The sequence below is a fragment of the Puntigrus tetrazona genome, chromosome 4 (assembly GCF_018831695.1).
Source record: "Puntigrus tetrazona isolate hp1 chromosome 4, ASM1883169v1, whole genome shotgun sequence".
Lineage (NCBI taxonomy): Eukaryota > Metazoa > Chordata > Actinopteri > Cypriniformes > Cyprinidae > Puntigrus > Puntigrus tetrazona.
Genome location: NC_056702.1, coordinates 26,098,999 through 26,109,008, shown reverse-complemented (window position 1 = coordinate 26,109,008; position 10,010 = coordinate 26,098,999). Strand labels below are relative to the sequence as shown.

The 10,010-nt window shown below is 49.5% G+C and overlaps 10 non-coding genes across 10 annotated transcripts; all 10 read right to left on the bottom strand.

Moving 5' to 3' along the window:
• Nucleotides 1-265: 265 nt before the first annotated feature.
• Nucleotides 266-347, bottom strand: trnas-uga. The gene has a single exon. It is a non-coding gene; the product is annotated as a tRNA-Ser (tRNA).
• Nucleotides 348-611: 264 nt separating this feature from the next.
• trnas-aga lies at nucleotides 612-693 on the bottom strand. Its single transcript has one exon. It is a non-coding gene; the product is annotated as a tRNA-Ser (tRNA).
• A 736-nt stretch (nucleotides 694-1,429) lies between these two features.
• On the bottom strand, nucleotides 1,430-1,502 carry trnak-uuu. Its single transcript has one exon. It is a non-coding gene; the product is annotated as a tRNA-Lys (tRNA).
• A 109-nt stretch (nucleotides 1,503-1,611) lies between these two features.
• trnas-uga lies at nucleotides 1,612-1,693 on the bottom strand. Its single transcript has one exon. It is a non-coding gene; the product is annotated as a tRNA-Ser (tRNA).
• Nucleotides 1,694-2,159: 466 nt separating this feature from the next.
• trnak-uuu lies at nucleotides 2,160-2,232 on the bottom strand. The gene has a single exon. It is a non-coding gene; the product is annotated as a tRNA-Lys (tRNA).
• Nucleotides 2,233-4,199: 1,967 nt separating this feature from the next.
• On the bottom strand, nucleotides 4,200-4,272 carry trnak-uuu. Its single transcript has one exon. It is a non-coding gene; the product is annotated as a tRNA-Lys (tRNA).
• A 1,422-nt stretch (nucleotides 4,273-5,694) lies between these two features.
• Nucleotides 5,695-5,776, bottom strand: trnas-uga. The gene has a single exon. It is a non-coding gene; the product is annotated as a tRNA-Ser (tRNA).
• Nucleotides 5,777-6,237: 461 nt separating this feature from the next.
• Nucleotides 6,238-6,310, bottom strand: trnak-uuu. Its single transcript has one exon. It is a non-coding gene; the product is annotated as a tRNA-Lys (tRNA).
• Nucleotides 6,311-7,735: 1,425 nt separating this feature from the next.
• trnas-uga lies at nucleotides 7,736-7,817 on the bottom strand. Its single transcript has one exon. It is a non-coding gene; the product is annotated as a tRNA-Ser (tRNA).
• A 265-nt stretch (nucleotides 7,818-8,082) lies between these two features.
• Nucleotides 8,083-8,162, bottom strand: trnas-aga. The gene has a single exon. It is a non-coding gene; the product is annotated as a tRNA-Ser (tRNA).
• Nucleotides 8,163-10,010: the final 1,848 nt, after the last annotated feature.

The following is a 10,010-nucleotide window of genomic DNA, read 5'->3' as shown; positions in this document are numbered from 1 at the left end:
CAATCTTGAGTAATAAGATGAGAGCATTGTTTAGAAGATGCTGGCCCTGCAGCAGGAGGCCGCCATCCATAGGACTGCCTTTCGCCCAAACAGGCACTTGAACCCTGGACCCTCAGATTAAAATTCTGATGCTCTACCGACTGAGCTACCGGGCTCAGACCACCAACTTGATACTCGTATCAACAAAGCGCCCGTTGTGCAGCCTGCAAAACAGGAATTGTGGAAGAGAGAGCAAAGACCGTGGAAGATGCAATTGGTCGCAACTCGTAGTCGGCAGGGTTCGAACCTGCGCGGGGAGACCCCAATGGATTTCAAGTCCATCGCCTTAACCTCTCGGCCACGACTACACCGACCTGCTGCCCTCCAGGTCCGTTGACTGCAGGAAGAAAGCAGAATAGACCGCCAGCGAGCTTCAGACACAATGTCCAGCTGAAGGGTGAGGTGGCAAATAGGAGTCTGAGGGCAAAAGGCGGCGAGACCCGGATTGGAAGCGGGGTTGCTGCGGCCCTAACGCAGGGTACTGACCACTGAAGATGACGGCGTGCTACAGTCCAAGGGATTCAAAAAAGTCCCGCGACTTGTTTATGCAATGCAGCGGGCGGAACGCAAAGCGTAGTCGGCAGGATTCGAACCTGCGCGGGGAGACCCCAATGGATTTCTAGTCCATCGCCTTAACCACTCGGCCACGACTACTGCAACACCGAGTAGAGAGGGGTCCCACTGGGGGGGGTTTCCATAGCACCGCACGTTTCCAGCCGTGTATAATGCAATCCAAGTGATGTTCCAAGTGCTTGAATCTACAAAGATAAGTCCGAATAAAACACCACAGTCCAGAAATGGTGATCGCCAGCAGATTTGTAAAGTGAAAGGCTGTTTGCTTGCCATGCTGCCTCTTTTATACTGTTTTTTCCTGTTTCCTGTCATGTGATCAGTCACATGTACACACGTCCAAATGCGTAAGAGGAAGAAAATGGCCAAGACCACATGGAAACATGGTAAAATTCAAAAATACATCAAATCACACTGAGCAGGTTAAAACATGTAACCCTATGTACTACATGTAGCTGCTGTTCTTACTATGCCAAAATGTGACGACCAATTTGAACTAACCCAGTTACTTAATTAACTGGTTCTTATTATTTGGGATTTAAGACAGGTGTGGGGCTATCCTCACTTGAAAGAGTTATTTGGAAAGCTGTGAGTCTTTTGAAAAATGTGCATTCTTCTTAAAAAATTTTTTAAGAACAATCTTGAGGAATAAGATGAAAGCAATGTTTAGAAGATGCTGGCCCTGCAGCAGGAGGAACAGCGGTACCAACTAGGAGAACTGAGACTCACTCAGTTGACTTCATGAGCACTCTTTCCCAACGAGCTGACTCGGGTGTGCCGAGCTAGGGATATGGAGGCCGCCATCAATAGGATTGCCTCGCGCCCGAACAGGGACTTGAACCCTGGACCCTCAGATTAAAAGTCTGATGCTCTACCGACTGAGCTACCCGGGCTCAGACCACCAACTTGATACTCGTATCAACAAAGCGCCGTTGTTCAACCTGCAAAACAGGAATTGTGGAAAGAGAGGAAAGACCGTGGAAGATGCAATTGGTCGCAACTCGTAGTCGGCAGGGTTCGAACCTGCGCGGGGAGACACCAATGGATTTCAAGTCCATCGCCATAACCTCTCGGCCACGACTACACCGACCTGCTGCCCTCCAGGTCCGTTGACTGCAGGAAGAAAGCAGAATAGACCGCCAACGAGCTTCAGGCACAATGTCCAGCTGAAGGGTGAGGTGGCAAATAGGAGTCTGAGGGCAAAAAGGCGGCGAGACCCGGATTGGAAGCGGGGTTGCTGCCAGCCACAACGCAGGGTACTGACCACTGAAGATGACGGATGCTACAGTCCAAGGGATTCAAAAAGTCCCTGCTGACTTGTTTCTTTTGAAAAATGTGCATTCTTCTTAAAAAAATTTTTTAAGAACAATCTTGAGGAATAAGATGAAAGCAATGTTTAGAAGATGCTGGCCCTGCAGCAGGAGGAACAGCGGTACCAACTAGGAGAACTGAGACTCACTCAGTTGACTTCATGAGCACTCTTTCCCAACGAGCTGACTCGGGTGTGCCGAGCTAGGGATATGGAGGCCGCCATCAATAGGATTGCCTCGCGCCCGAACAGGGACTTGAACCCTGGACCCTCAGATTAAAAGTCTGATGCTCTACCGACTGAGCTATCCAGGCTCCGGCTCAATCTGCCGGCTTGTTACTTGTTAGTATATAACGTATCCACAAAGCGCCGAGGTGAAGCCTGCAAAAACGGAATTGCGGAAGAGAGAGCAAAGACCGTGGAAGGTACAATTATCGGCACCAAATACTAAAGTCAAAGGGCAATCGCCATCCGTAGTTGGCAAGGTTCGCACCAGCACCGGATGAGGTGGCAAAAAAACATGGGAGAGAAGATCGTTGCCTGTTGGCAAAAGCCTGCCGTGACCCAGATTCGAACCGGGGTTGCTGCGGCCACAACGCAGAGTACTAACCACTATACGATCACGGCACGCCACTGAGCCTCAGTGGTGAGAAGGGCTGGAAGCATTGGTCCGGGGCAGAGAGGGAGGAGAAAGAAAAAAAAATAACACAGCCCTTTCTCTTCTTTATGCAGGCGAACACTCTGCCACGACTACGGAGATCAGGCTTCACATTGAGGACAAAGCAGGCTGAAAAGTGGATGGGGGTTTTTCAGTGCTGAGCCTGGAGTCCCACATGACTGCACTTTTGCCGCTTCTCGGCCCAGTTGACCGAAAACTTGATGGTTGCTAAGCGATTCTGGGTTGCAAAACAGCGGTAGTAAGCCTCAGTACCCCTTAAACTAAAGCACAATATCTCGGTTAATTCACCAATTTCATTTGCGTCAATTCACAGATTCAAGCCCCTTAAAAATAGACGTCGCTCTGCGAAGGCAATGTTTGGACATGTTTGTAGCCAAGCAAGGGGAATTAGCTCAAATGGTAGAGCGCTCGCTTAGCATGCGAGGTAGTGGTATCGATGCCCGCATTCTCCAAGCTTGGGTCCGCTCTTTTAAGCTCACTTCCCTACAGAGACAGCCTGCGCATGACGGCAACCAATCTAAGCACCCCTGAAAGCGTTTTTGACTGACTGCTGCCAAAAGATTCTTCAGACAGGGTCTAAAACAGAGTCCAGAGGGCTAACCACTACACCATGTAACCTAGCTAGGGCCGTTTGGGCTCAGAGACAACCAATTTGAAGTAACCCATTTGCTGAATTAACTGGTTCTTATTCTTTGGCATTTAAGAGAGATGTGGGGCTATCCTCACTTTAAAGAGCTATTTTGTAAGTTTTGAGTCTTTTAAAAAATGCGCGTTCTTTTCACGTTTCTTTAAGAACAATCTTGAGTAATAAGATGAGAGCATTGTTTAGAAGATGCTGGCCCTGCAGCAGGAGACTGCCATCGATAGGACTGCCTTTCGCCCAAACAGGCACTTGAACCCTGGACCCTCAGATTAAAAGTCTGATGCTCTACCGACTGAGCTACCGGGCTCAGACCACCAACTTGATACTCGTATCAACAAAGCGCCGTTGTTCAACCTGCAAAACAGGAATTGTGGAAAGAGAGGAAAGACCGTGGAAGATGCAATTGGTCGCAACTCGTAGTCGGCAGGGTTCGAACCTGCGCGGGAGACACCAATGGATTTCAAGTCCATCGCCATAACCTCTCGGCCACGACTACACCGACCTGCTGCCCTCCAGGTCCGTTGACTGCAGGAAGAAAGCAGAATAGACCGCCAGCGAGCTTCAGGCACAATGTCCAGCTGAAGGGTGAGGTGGCAAATAGGAGTCTGAGGGCAAAAGGCGGCGAGACCCGGATTGGAAGCGGGGTTGCTGCAGCCACAACGCAGAGGTACTGACCACTGAAGATGACGGCGTGCTACAGTCCAAGGGATTCAAAAAAGTCCCGCGACTTGTTTCTTTTGAAAAATGTGCATTCTTCTTAAAAAAATTTTTAAGAACAATCTTGAGAATAAGATGAAAGCAATGTTTAGAAGATGCTGGCCCTGCAGCAGGAGGAACAGCGGTACCAACTAGGAGAACTGAGACTCACTCAGTTGACTTCATGAGCACTCTTTCCCAACGAGCTGACTCGGGTGTGCCGAGCTAGGGATATGGAGGCCGCCATCAATAGGATTGCCTCGCGCCCGAACAGGGACTTGAACCCTGGACCCTCAGATTAAAAGTCTGATGCTCTACCGACTGAGCTATCCAGGCTCCGGCTCAATCTGCCGGCTTGTTACTTGTTAGTATATAACGTATCCACAAAGCGCCGAGGTGAAGCCTGCAAAAAGCGGAATTGCGGAAGAGAGAGCAAAGACCGTGGAAGGTACAATTATCGGCACCAAATACTAAAGTCAAAGGGCAATCGCCATCCGTAGTTGGCAAGGTTCGCACCAGCACCGGATGAGGTGGCAAAAAAACATGGGAGAAGATCGTTGCCTGTTGGCAAAAGCCTGCCGTGACCAGATTCGAACCGGGGTTGCTGCGAGCCACAGCGCAGAGTACTAACCACTATACGATCACGGCACGCCACTGAGCCTCAGTGGTGAGAAGGGCTGGAAGCATTGGTCGGGGCAGAGAGGAGGAGAAAGAAAAAAAATAACACAGCCCTTTTCTCTTCTTTATGCAGGCGAACACTCTGCCACGACTACGGAGATCAGGCTTCACATTGAGGACAAAGCAGGCTGAAAAGTGGATGGGGGTTTTCAGTGCTGAGCCTGGAGTCCCACATGACTGCACTTTTGCCGCTTCTCGGCCCAGTTGACCGAAAACTTGATGGTTGCTAGCGATTCTGGGTTGCAAAACAGCTTCGGTAGTAAGCCTCAGTACCCCTTAAACTAAAGCACAATATCTCGGTTAATTCACCAATTTCATTTGCGTCAATTCACAGATTCAAGCCCCTTAAAAATAGGCGTCGCTCTGCGAAGGCAATGTTTGGACATGTTTGTAGCCAAGCAAGGAATTAGCTCAAATGGTAGGCGCCGCTTAGCATGCGAGAGGTAGTGGTATCGATGCCCGCATTCTCCAAGCTTGGGTCCGCTCTTTTAAGCTCACTTCCCTACAGAGACAGCCTGCGCATGGCGGCAACCAATCTAAGCACCCCTGAAAGCGTTTTTTGACTGACTGCTGCCAAAAGATTCTTCAGACAGGGTCTAAAACAGAGTCCAGAGGGCTAACCACTACACCATGTAACCCTAGCTAGGGCCGTTTGGGCTCAGAGACAACCAATTTGAAGTAACCCATTTGCTGAATTAACTGGTTCTTATTCTTTGGCATTTAAGAGAGATGTGGGGCTATCCTCACTTTAAAGAGCTATTTTGTAAGTTTTGAGTCTTTTCAAAAATGCGCGTTCTTTTCACGTTTCTTTAAGAACAATCTTGAGTAATAAGATGAGAGCATTGTTTAGAAGATGCTGGCCCTGCAGCAGGAGACTGCCATCGATAGGACTGCCTTTCGCCCAAACAGGCACTTGAACCCTGGACCCTCAGATTAAAAGTCTGATGCTCTACCGACTGAGCTACCCGGGCTCAGACCACCAACTTGATACTCGTATCAACAAAGCGCCGTTGTTCAGCCTGCAAAACAGGAATTGTGGAAAGAGAGCAAAGACCGTGGAAGATGCAGTTGGTCGCAACTCGTAGTCGGCAGGGTTCGAACCTGCGCGGGGAGACACCAATGGATTTCAAGTCCATCGCCTTAACCTCTCGGCCACGACTACACCGACCTGCTGCCCTCCAGGTCCGTTGACTGCAGGAAGAAAGCAGAATAGACCGCCAGCGAGCTTCAGGCACAATGTCCAGCTGAAGGGTGAGGTGGCAAATAGGAGTCTGAGGGCAAAAGACGGCGAGACCCGGATTGGAAGCGGGGTTGCTGCGGCCACAACGCAGGGTACTGACCACTGAAGATGACAGCGTGCTACAGTCCAAGGGATTCAAAAAGTCCCGCGACTTGTTTCTTTTGAAAAATGTGCATTCTTCTTAAAAAAATTTTTAAGAACAATCTTGAGAATAAGATGAAAGCAATGTTTAGAAGATGCTGGCCCTGCAGCAGGAGGAACAGCGGTACCAACTAGGAGAACTGAGACTCACTCAGTTGACTTCATGAGCACTCTTTCCCAACGAGCTGACTCGGGTGTGCCGAGCTAGGGATATGGAGGCCGCCATCAATAGGATTGCCTCGCGCCCGAACAGGGACTTGAACCCTGGACCCTCAGATTAAAAGTCTGATGCTCTACCGACTGAGCTATCCAGGCTCCGGCTCAATCTGCCGGCTTGTTACTTGTTAGTATATAACGTATCCACAAAGCGCCGAGGTGAAGCCTGCAAAAGCGGAATTGCAGAAGAGAGAGCAAAGACCGTGGAAGGTACAATTATCGGCACCAAATACTAAAGTCAAAGGGCAATCGCCATCCGTAGTTGGCAAGGTTCGCACCAGCACCGGATGAGGTGGCAAAAAACATGGGAGAGAAGATCGTTGCCTGTTGGCAAAAGCCTGCCGTGACCCGGATTCGAACCGGGGTTGCTGCGGCCACGCGCAGAGTACTAACCACTATCACGATCACGGCACGCCACTGAGCCTCAGTGGTGAGAAGGGCTGGAAGCATTGGTCCGGGGCAGAGAGGAGGAGAAAGAAAAAAATAACACAGCCCTTTCTCTTCTGCATGCAGGCGAACACTCTGCCACGACTACGGAGATCAGGCTTCACATTGAGGACAAAGCAGGCTGAAAAGTGGATGGGGTTTTTCAGTGCTGAGCCTGGAGTCCCACATGACTGCACTTTTGCCGCTTCTCGGCCCAGTTGACCGAAAACTTGATGGTTGCTAGCGATCCTGGGTGGCAAAACAGCTTCGGTAGTAAGCCTCAGTACCTTAAACTAAAGCACAATATCTCGGTTAATTCACCAATTTCATTTGCGTCAATTCACAGATTCAAGCCCCCTTAAAAATAGGCGTCGCTCTGCGAAGCCAATGTTTGGACATGTCTGTAGCCAAGCAAGGGAATTAGCTCAAATGGTAGGCGCTCGCTTAGCATGCGAGAGGTAGTGGGATCGATGCCCGCATTCTCCAAGCTTGGGTCCGCTCTTTTAAGCTCACTTCCCTACAGAGACAGCCTGCGCATGACGGCAACCAATCTAAGCACCCCCTGAAAGCGTTTTTTTGACTGACTGCTGCCAAAAGATTCTTCAGACAGGGTCTAAAACAGAGTCCAGAGGGCTAACCACTACACCATGTAACCCTAGCTAGGGCCGTTTGGGCTCAGAGACAACCAATTTGAAGTAACCCATTTGCTGAATTAACTGGTTCTTATTCTTTGGCATTTAAGAGAGATGTGGGGCTATCCTCACTTTAAAGAGCTATTTTGTAAGTTTTGAGTCTTTTCAAAAATGCGCGTTCTTTTCACGTTTCTTTAAGAACAATCTTGAGTAATAAGATGAGAGCATTGTTTAGAAGATGCTGGCCCTGCAGCAGGAGGCCGCCATCCATAGGACTGCCTTTCGCCCAAACAGGCACTTGAACCCTGGACCCTCAGATTAAAAATCTGATGCTCTACCGACTGAGCTACCCGGGCTCAGACCACCAACTTGATACTCGTATCAACAAAGCGCCGTTGTTCAGCCTGCAAAACAGGAATTGTGGAAGAGAGAGCAAAGACCGTGGAAGATGCAATTGGTCGCAACTCGTAGTCGGCAGGGTTCGAACCTGCGCAGGGAGACCCCAATGGATTTCAAGTCCATCGCCTTAACCTCTCGGCCACGACTACACCGACCTGCTGCCCTCCAGGTCCGTTGACTGCAGGAAGAAAGCAGAATAGACCGCCAGCGAGCTTCAGACACAATGTCCAGCTGAAGGGTGAGGTGGCAAATAGGAGTCTGAGGGCAAAAGACGGCGAGACCCGGATTGGAAGCGGGGTTGCTGCGGCCACAACGCAGGGTACTGACCACTGAAGATGACGGCGTGCTACAGTCCAAGGGATTCAAAAAAGTCCCGCGACTTGTTTATGCAATGCAGCGGGCGGAACGCAAAAGCGTAGTCGGCAGGATTCGAACCTGCGCGGGAGACCCCAATGGATTTCTAGTCCATCGCCTTAACCACTCGCCACGACTACTGCAACACCGAGTAGAGAGGGGTCCCACTGGGGTTTCCATAGCACCGCACGTTTCCAGCCGTGTATAATGCAATCCAAGTGATGTTCCAAGTGCTTGAATCTACAAAGATAAGTCGAATAAAACACCACAGTCCAGAAATGGTGATCGCCAGCAGATTTGTAAAGTGAAAGGCTGTTTGCTTGCCATGCTGCCTCTTTTATACTGTTTTTTCCTGTTTCCTGTCATGTGATCAGTCACATGTACACACGTCCAAATGCGTAAGAGGAAGAAAATGGCCAAGACCACATGGAAACATGGTAAAATTCAAAAATACATCAAATCACACTGAGCAGGTTAAAACATGTAACCCTATGTACTACATGTAGCTGCTGTTCTTACTATGCCAAAATGTGACGACCAATTTGAACTAACCCAGTTACTTAATTAACTGGTTCTTATTATTTGGGATTTAAGACAGGTGTGGGGCTATCCTCACTTGAAAGAGTTATTTGGAAAGCTGTGAGTCTTTTGAAAAATGTGCATTCTTCTTAAAAAAATTTTTTAAGAACAATCTTGAGGAATAAGATGAAAGCAATGTTTAGAAGATGCTGGCCCTGCAGCAGGAGGAACAGCGGTACCAACTAGGAGAACTGAGACTCACTCAGTTGACTTCATGAGCACTCTTTCCCAACGAGCTGACTCGGTGTGCCGAGCTAGGGATATGGAGGCCGCCATCAATAGGATTGCCTCGCGCCCAAACAGGGACTTGAACCCTGGACCCTCAGATTAAAAGTCTGATGCACTACCGACTGAGCTATCCAGGCTCCGACTCAATCTGCCGGCTTGTTACTTGTTAGAATATAACGTATCCACAAAGCGCCGAGGTGAAGCCTGCAAAAGCGGAATTGCGGAAGAGAGAGCAAAGACCGTGTGGAAGGTACAATTATCGGCACCAAATACTAAAGTCAAAGGGCAATCGCCATCCGTAGTTGGCAAGGTTCGCACCAGCACCGGATGAGGTGGCAAAAATACATGGGAGAGAAGATCGTTGCCTGTTGGCAAAAGCCTGCCGTGACCGGTTCGAACCGGGGTTGCTGCGGCCACAGCGCAGAGTACTAACCACTATACGATCACGCGTTTCGCCACTGAGCCTCAGTGGTGAGAAGGGCTGGAAGCATTGGTCCGGGGCAGAGAGGAGGAGAAAAAAAAAAATAACACAGCCCTTTCTCTTCTGCATGCAGGCGAACACTCTGCCACGACTACGGAGATCAGGCTTCACATTGAGGACAAAGCAGGCTGAAAAGTGGATGGGGTTTTTCAGTGCTGAGCCTGGAGTCCCACATGACTGCACTTTTGCGCTTCTCGGCCCAGTTGACCGAAAACTTGATGGTTGCTAGCGATCCTGGGTGGCAAAACAGCTTCGGTAGTAAGCCTCAGTACCCCTTAAACTAAAGCACAATATCTCGGTTAATTCACCAATTTCATTTGCGTCAATTCACAGATTCAAGCCCCTCAAAAATAGGCGTCGCTCTGCGAAGGCAATGTTTGGACATGTCTGTAGCCAAGCAAGGGAATTAGCTCAAATGGTAGAGCGCTCGCTTAGCATGCGAGAGGTAGTGGGATCGATGCCGGCATTCTCAAGCTTGGGTCCGCTCTTTTAAGCTCACTTCCCTACAGAGACAGCCTGCGCATGACGGCAACCAATCTAAGCACCCCTGAAAGCGTTTTTGATTGACTGCTGCCAAAAGATTCTTCAGACAGGGTCTAAAACAGAGTCCAGAGGGCTAACCACTACACCATGTAACCCTAGCTAGGGCCGTTTGGGCTCAGAGACAACCAATTTGAAGTAACCCATTTGCTGAATTAAC